Source organism: Salvelinus sp. IW2-2015, linkage group LG19, assembly GCF_002910315.2.
Source record: "Salvelinus sp. IW2-2015 linkage group LG19, ASM291031v2, whole genome shotgun sequence".
NCBI classification, from domain to species: Eukaryota; Metazoa; Chordata; class Actinopteri; order Salmoniformes; family Salmonidae; genus Salvelinus; species Salvelinus sp. IW2-2015.
Genome location: NC_036859.1, coordinates 31,278,564 through 31,285,235, shown reverse-complemented (window position 1 = coordinate 31,285,235; position 6,672 = coordinate 31,278,564). Strand labels below are relative to the sequence as shown.

Below are 6,672 nucleotides of genomic sequence, written 5' to 3'. Positions count from 1 at the left end.
TCCATGTAGGAGACCTGCTGTATAGCCCTGACTCTCCGTGTAGGAGACCCTGCTGTATAGCCCTGACTCTCCGGTGTAGAGACGCTGCTGTATAGCCTGACCTCCGGTGTAGGAGACTGCTGCTATAGCCCTGACTCTCCTGTAGGAGACCTGCTGTATAGCCCTGACCTCCGTGTAGGAGACCTGCTGATAGCCTGACCCTCCGTGTAGAGACCTTGCTGTATAGCCCTGACCCTCCTGGTAGGAGACCTGCTTATAGCCTGATCTCCGTGTAGGAGACCTGCTGTATAGCCTGACCCCCGTGTCGGAGACCTGCTGTATGTCGCCTGACTCTCCGTGTAGGAGGACTGCTGATTAGCCCTGACCCTCCGGTAGGAGATTGCTGTTATAGCCTGACTCTTCCGTGTAGGAGAACCTGCTGTATAGCCCTGACCCTCCGTGTAGAGACCTGCTGTATAGCCCTGACTCTCCGTGTAGGAGACCGCTATAAAGCCCTGATTCTCAGTGTAGGAGACCTGCTGTATAGCCCTGACCTCCGTGTAGGAGACCTGCTGATATAGCCCTGACTCTCCGTCATGTAGGAGACCTGCTGTATAGCCCTGACCTCCGTGTAGGAGACGTGCCTGTATTACTCCTTTTTCCCCAACTGGGCATTTGTCCGGGAATTGGGAACGTGGTGTGGCCGGGCTGGATAGGCTATTCGAATCCATACACCATCTCTTCTCACTGATACACCTGGCCTATCACTTGCAACTGTTGAGCAATTACTTATCAATTCCACCTGCTCTCTCAGCACCTGGCCCGGTTTTCTGAATGCCCCCTAGGAGGTGGGTAGATGAAGGTGTAAAGTTACCTAAGGCACTTTTTTTTTTTTTTTTTTTTTTTTTTTCAACCGTTATTGTGTATCCAGGTAAGATTGACTGGAGAACCAACGTTCCTCATTTGCAGCAACGACCCTGGGGAATACAGTTACAGGGGAGAGTGAGGGGGCATGATATGAGCCAATTTACAAACTGGGGATTATATACGGTGACGCGTGACTCGTGTTAAGGGCCAGATGGAGGAATTTATGCCAGGACACCGGGGTTAACACCCCTACTCTTACGATAAAGTGGCATTGGGATATCTTTAATGACCTCAGAGTCATGTCAGGACCCGTTTAACGTGCCCATCCGAAAGACCGGCACACTGCTACACCAGAGCAGTTCCCGCCAATCAACTGCCACTGGGGCATTGGGATCTTGTTTAGACCAGAAGAAAGAAGTGCCTCCTCACTGGGCCCTCCAACCACCGATCTTCCAGCAAGCACCTGGCTTCTCGCCATCCAGACCGAACCCATGCTTAGCTTCAGAAGCAAGCAGCAGCTGGCTATGCATGAGGTGGTATTAATTTCCTAAACACTATAGCTAAATTAATTAAGTTGGGTTTTCTTATTTATTTTTCATTTTACTTTACTTGAGCACTCAATCGCTTAGGTTTATCTAGTACAGGCTATAACTGAAGTTGTTGGGATGTAGACATAGTACTCGCTCCAGAGAGGGACGGAATGCAATTGGAGAGTGCATTTATAAATATTGTGTTGGTGGTCGTGGAATGGCCTGGTCTCGAGGGAAGAATCCTCAGAGCCAGATGAATGTGGATGGCAGGTAGCCAATGCGGGATCTGTGTCGCGATCTCCGAAACCCCCGCTGGGGAATAGGAGTTCCAATGGAAGGGCTTTAAGGTTGTTTATAGCTGGTTGGTGTTGGGAGGCTGGAATGATCTGTCTCTCACGAAATAGTGGCTGTTTGCTGAGGAAAGAAAACAAGCAAGTTGAGAGTGACATGGGAAAATTGACATACATCCAAGAATTTTATGCCTATGGTTGTGGTAGAGAGGACAGGTGATAATGTCAGAGTGGACCACATTAGGTTTGACAAGCAAAATGTGAGGATATTGCATTTATATGTGCCATGCTGATGATTAATGATTTGTTGTTTCATTCCGCACAATGTCCCGGTCGTGGTAGATTAGGAAACTAGTGAATTATGTTATGCTTACTGGATTAAAGTTAAACAAGCTTCATGACCAGCACTTCTCTGATGTATTGAACATTCGTTTAAACTACACTGCTCAAAAACCATAAAGAATCACTCAAAATACACATCACTAGATCTGAATGAATGAAATATTCTTATTAAATACTTTTTTCTGTTACATAGTTGTAATGGTTGGCGGTGTGATGGCATGATCAAGAATCACACTGAGAGTGTTATCAATGGAAATCAAATTTTTCAACCTGTTATGCGAGGTGGCTGGATTTTGGGCAGGGTTCACACTCGAAATTAAAGTGAAGACACCACACACAGGCTGAATTCAACTTTGATGTAATGTCCTAAAAACAAGTCAACAATCGAGGCTACAGTGTGTGTGTGGGCCTCCACTGTGCCTGTATGACCTCCCTACAACGGCCTGGCATCGCCTTCCTGATGAGGTGCGGCATGGTCTCCTTGAGGATCTCTGCTCCCAGACACTGGACTAAGGATAACGCATCCGCCAGACCTCCTGGACTCAGTCTTGGTGTTTGTGCTGTTGTGGTGTGATGGGGGCAGCGAGACATGCGTGCGTGTTCCCAGATGTGTCAAATTGATTCAGGTGCCTGGGGAGACGGGCGGGGCCAGTTCCATGATCAAATGCCTTCCTCCTTGCAGTCAACTGCTGACAGCACCCAGCGCCACATGAGGTCATAGCATTGTTGCATAGGAGGAACCCAGGGCCAACCGCACCGAGCATATTTGTCTTCACAAGGTGGGTTCTGAGGATGCTCACTCTCTCGTGCGAGTACCTAATGGCAGGTCAGGCCTTACCTCTGGCGAGCACATGTGGCAGGGCTGTGCGGCGGCCTCTCCCCCCAAAGAAAATGGTCCACCCCACGCACCATGGTGGCTGATGTTCTCCCACGCCAATTACACTGTGTCCGAGTTGCTGGTCGGAGGCAAGTGAAATAGTTGAAGGAGAGAGGGGAGCTGAAGGTATGGCGGTGGATGCTCCACTGAATCTTTAGATTCAGAGTGTTGTTAAACAGTTGAGKGAAACTGAAATGCTAATTGTGAAGGTGAATTTTATGGTGTTTATTGTGCATGTGATTAATTGTACTGCACAAAGGAACGAAAAGTCCAAGAAACTGGACATAATAGTATCTGTACAGCACTTTGTGACATCAGCTGATGTAAGAAGGGCTTTATAAATAAATACATTTGATTTGATTTATCTGCTGCTGAAAGGTTTTTGGGTTTCCAGGACTTCACTGCCGAACCATAGCAAAGAATACTGTCTGAAGATGCTCCTCCTTCTCAGGCTCCAGAGCCTGTAGGGATGGGCGTTGGCAGTTCAATCTGAATAAAGGAGTACATTTGAGTTTTGTTTTGTTTATTTTGTTTAGTTTTATTTTGTTAATTATTTGGGCAGATATACAGCCAAAACAGTAGGTGGCGGCATGCATTTGTTTGCGGACCGCAATAATATCAAAGAACACACACATACAGTGCATTCAAACCCCTTGACTTTTTCCACATTTTGTTATAAAATTGCTAAATAATTTTTTGCCCCTCATCAATACCCCATAATGCCAAAGTGAAAACAGGCTTATAGAAATGTTTGCAAATGTATAAAATATAAAAAACAGAAATACCTTATTTACATAAGTATTCAGACCCTTTGCTATGAGACTCGAAATTGAGCTCAGGTGCATCCTGTTTCCATTGATCATCCTTGAGATGTTTCTACAAATTGATTGGAGTCCTGTGGAAAATTCAATTGAATTGAGGTTGAGGACTTGAGGACTTGTGAGGCGTCTGTTTCTCAAACTAGACACTCTTAATGTACTTGTCCTCTTGCTCAGTTGTGCACCGGGGCCTCCCACTCCTCTTTCWATTCTGGTTAGAGCCAGTCTGCTTACACTCACTTTCATGCTAAATGCAAACATTCAGACAGCTTATGGTAGAGCAAGGCGTGCATTGGACCCCTAGACATAACAAAAGTTAGATATTTGTATTGAGAGAGTGTTTACATTAAGTGAGCTCTATTCCACTGCCTAGCCTTGCAGAGGCTTGAGTGAGCTACCTGGTGTGGCAGAATAGTACCTGTGAGAATGATGTTGGGGATGTTGCCATGGCTACTGTAGCCCAGCTGCTGGGAGTCTTGCAGGTTGCCGTGGCTACCCATCAAACCTATCATGGCTGCTTGGGAGTAGTTGAGGGTGGAGCCCTGGCCATACAGACTGTTGTTGTCTGTCATGTTGAACTGCTCCAGCTGTTCGAGGAACAGAGAAAACAGAACACGGTACACGAGGTTAGCCAACACGGTACACGAGGTTAGCCAACACGGTACACGAGGTTAGCCAACACGGTACACGAGGTTAGCCAACACGGAGGTACAACGAGGTTAGCCAACAGTACACGAGGTTTAGCCACACGGTAACACGAGGTATACCGTTCCAACACAGGTACACGAGGTTAGCCAACACGGTACATCGAGGTTAGCCAACAACGGTACACGAGGTTAGCCATACACGGTCACGAGGTTAGCCAACCGGTACACGAGGTTAGCCAACACAGTACATGAGATTAGCCAACAAACAGTTACATGAGGTTAGCCAACACTCAACAACAAGAGCTAATTCTCTACTATTAACAGGTGCAAAATGGCAATAATAAAGATCAGTACAACGGGAAAAAATGGAAACACTATTTAATCCAGCGTTTCTAAACTCGTTCCTGGGGACCCCAAGGGGTGCACGTTTGGTATTTTTCCCTAACACTACACAGCTTGGTTTCCAAATGATCAAAGCTTGATGATTAGATTATTATTAAATCAGCTGTGTAGTGTTAGGGCAAAACGAAAATGTGCAACCCCTTGGGGTCCTGAGGGACCGGAGTTTCGGGAACCCCTGAATTAATATTATGTGCTTTGATACAAAGATATTGCATATTTAAATGGCCATCAAAAGTAACTAATATTAGCTTGCATAATAAGTTCTGAGGTAGGATGTTAAACCTTACCTTTTGGGAGAGAGCACTGGTCTGTCTGGATGTGAGTTGCTGGTCATAGAAGTCAGCAAATACACTACCCAATATGGAGTGGTGCTAGAACACAAGCATATCCCCTTGTTAAAAACAATACCATGATAGTAATGTACAGGGACAAAACACAGGAAAGGAAGAGCAGATAGAGAGCACAATCACACCATAACATCAAACCATTGGGTTCAGGCAACACCCAAATCACCGCACACATCTGCAATCCTGAAAACGAACAATAACATACTGATGCCTAGACAATAGATAAAGCATGACACAGTACAAACACAGCAGGAATCATGTTTCGCAAGCCCATCAATTAATTTGCTGTGCAATCAACCTCAATCTCATCCATTAGTTGATTAATTAAGTCATCATAGTARCCTGCCCATCTCACCTTTTTAAAGATGATTCGACAGATGTTGCTGTTAAGTACCCAACCAGCCAATGTCAACATGGACTGAATACTACTCAAAAGAACTTCATAAATGTCATCAACCCACAATGTTGTATGGAGTTGGTTACCATGCATGTCTTGTACTAAGAATTCTTAATAACTTAGATAAAAGAAAATCATGAAATAGAATGAAATCATATGGAAATCCCTTTTGTGGGTAAAGCTAGAATTTCAAAAACATTCAAATCATCCAGTAATGCTCTTGAAGTTTTCATTTCATGTTCTTATAAAAGCTGAAAATGTTTCCACTTTCATCGTCTGCCTTAATGTATAAATAATTGGATTATATTCACAGGCAGACTCAGTAAGGCAGCCTTCGCCATGCCCCTTTCAGTTCAGAACCACATTATCTGTGCCCTGCCAAAAGAACYGTGGGCAAGGGCATGATAACAGCGCATAGTCTGTCGCACCGCATGTAACCCACAACACTGTAGGTGAGCCGTCTAGGTGACAGAAAGAATCGATGGGCAAAGCCAACCGAAGSATTTAGCTAGTAGCCTAGATACTGAGTGAAAGCTTTTATGATTCCTCTAACAAGAGATTACTTAGTTGTTCAATGTTATGTTCAGTTCAATTAGTTAGTTTATATTATAAACTTACAGTGTACATCTAGCCTACAGGGCCTTGTGGAGGGACCCTGTTCCTTGTTTTTTCACAATACACAAGGGATTCAAAACTCTATCAAGGCTAAAAGTCATCTCTGGTAGCTAAATGTTAACTACCAAGTACATTTTCCTAACTCAACCAACTGGCTAAAGTGTGTCATTTTAGTGACTACGCTACGAGGCCACTTAGGATGCAGACWCAGAGAAGCAGCAAGGAGAACGGGATCAGTRACACTGCGAGACACGACGATGGGGGTGGCAGGCGGTTGGTGGCACAAGAGCAGCCGAAAGGGGCAGCCAGCGACGAAAACAGAACCACGATGGAAGAACAGTGTATACAGTCAGTGGGTTTTGCTCACACGCCCTTACTTGAGGCGAGCCTCCAGGTGAGAAGCCTTGATTGGAGACTGGAGATGTTGGAGACTGATTGGCCGAAGACCCAGCCCTACTGCGGTACTGTTGGGGGAAAGAGCCCTAATACAGGATCATATTTTAGTTACTCACTGACTGGCTAATTGTCTGACTGGCTGGCTGACCTGCTGGGTTACTGGCT

At 45.4% G+C, this 6,672-nt stretch overlaps 1 pseudogene; it reads right to left on the bottom strand.

Annotated features, from left to right (window-relative positions):
• LOC111979827 (CREB-regulated transcription coactivator 1-like) overlaps nt 1-6,672 on the bottom strand; it is an 82,339-nt pseudogene that overhangs the window by 17,801 nt on the left and 57,866 nt on the right.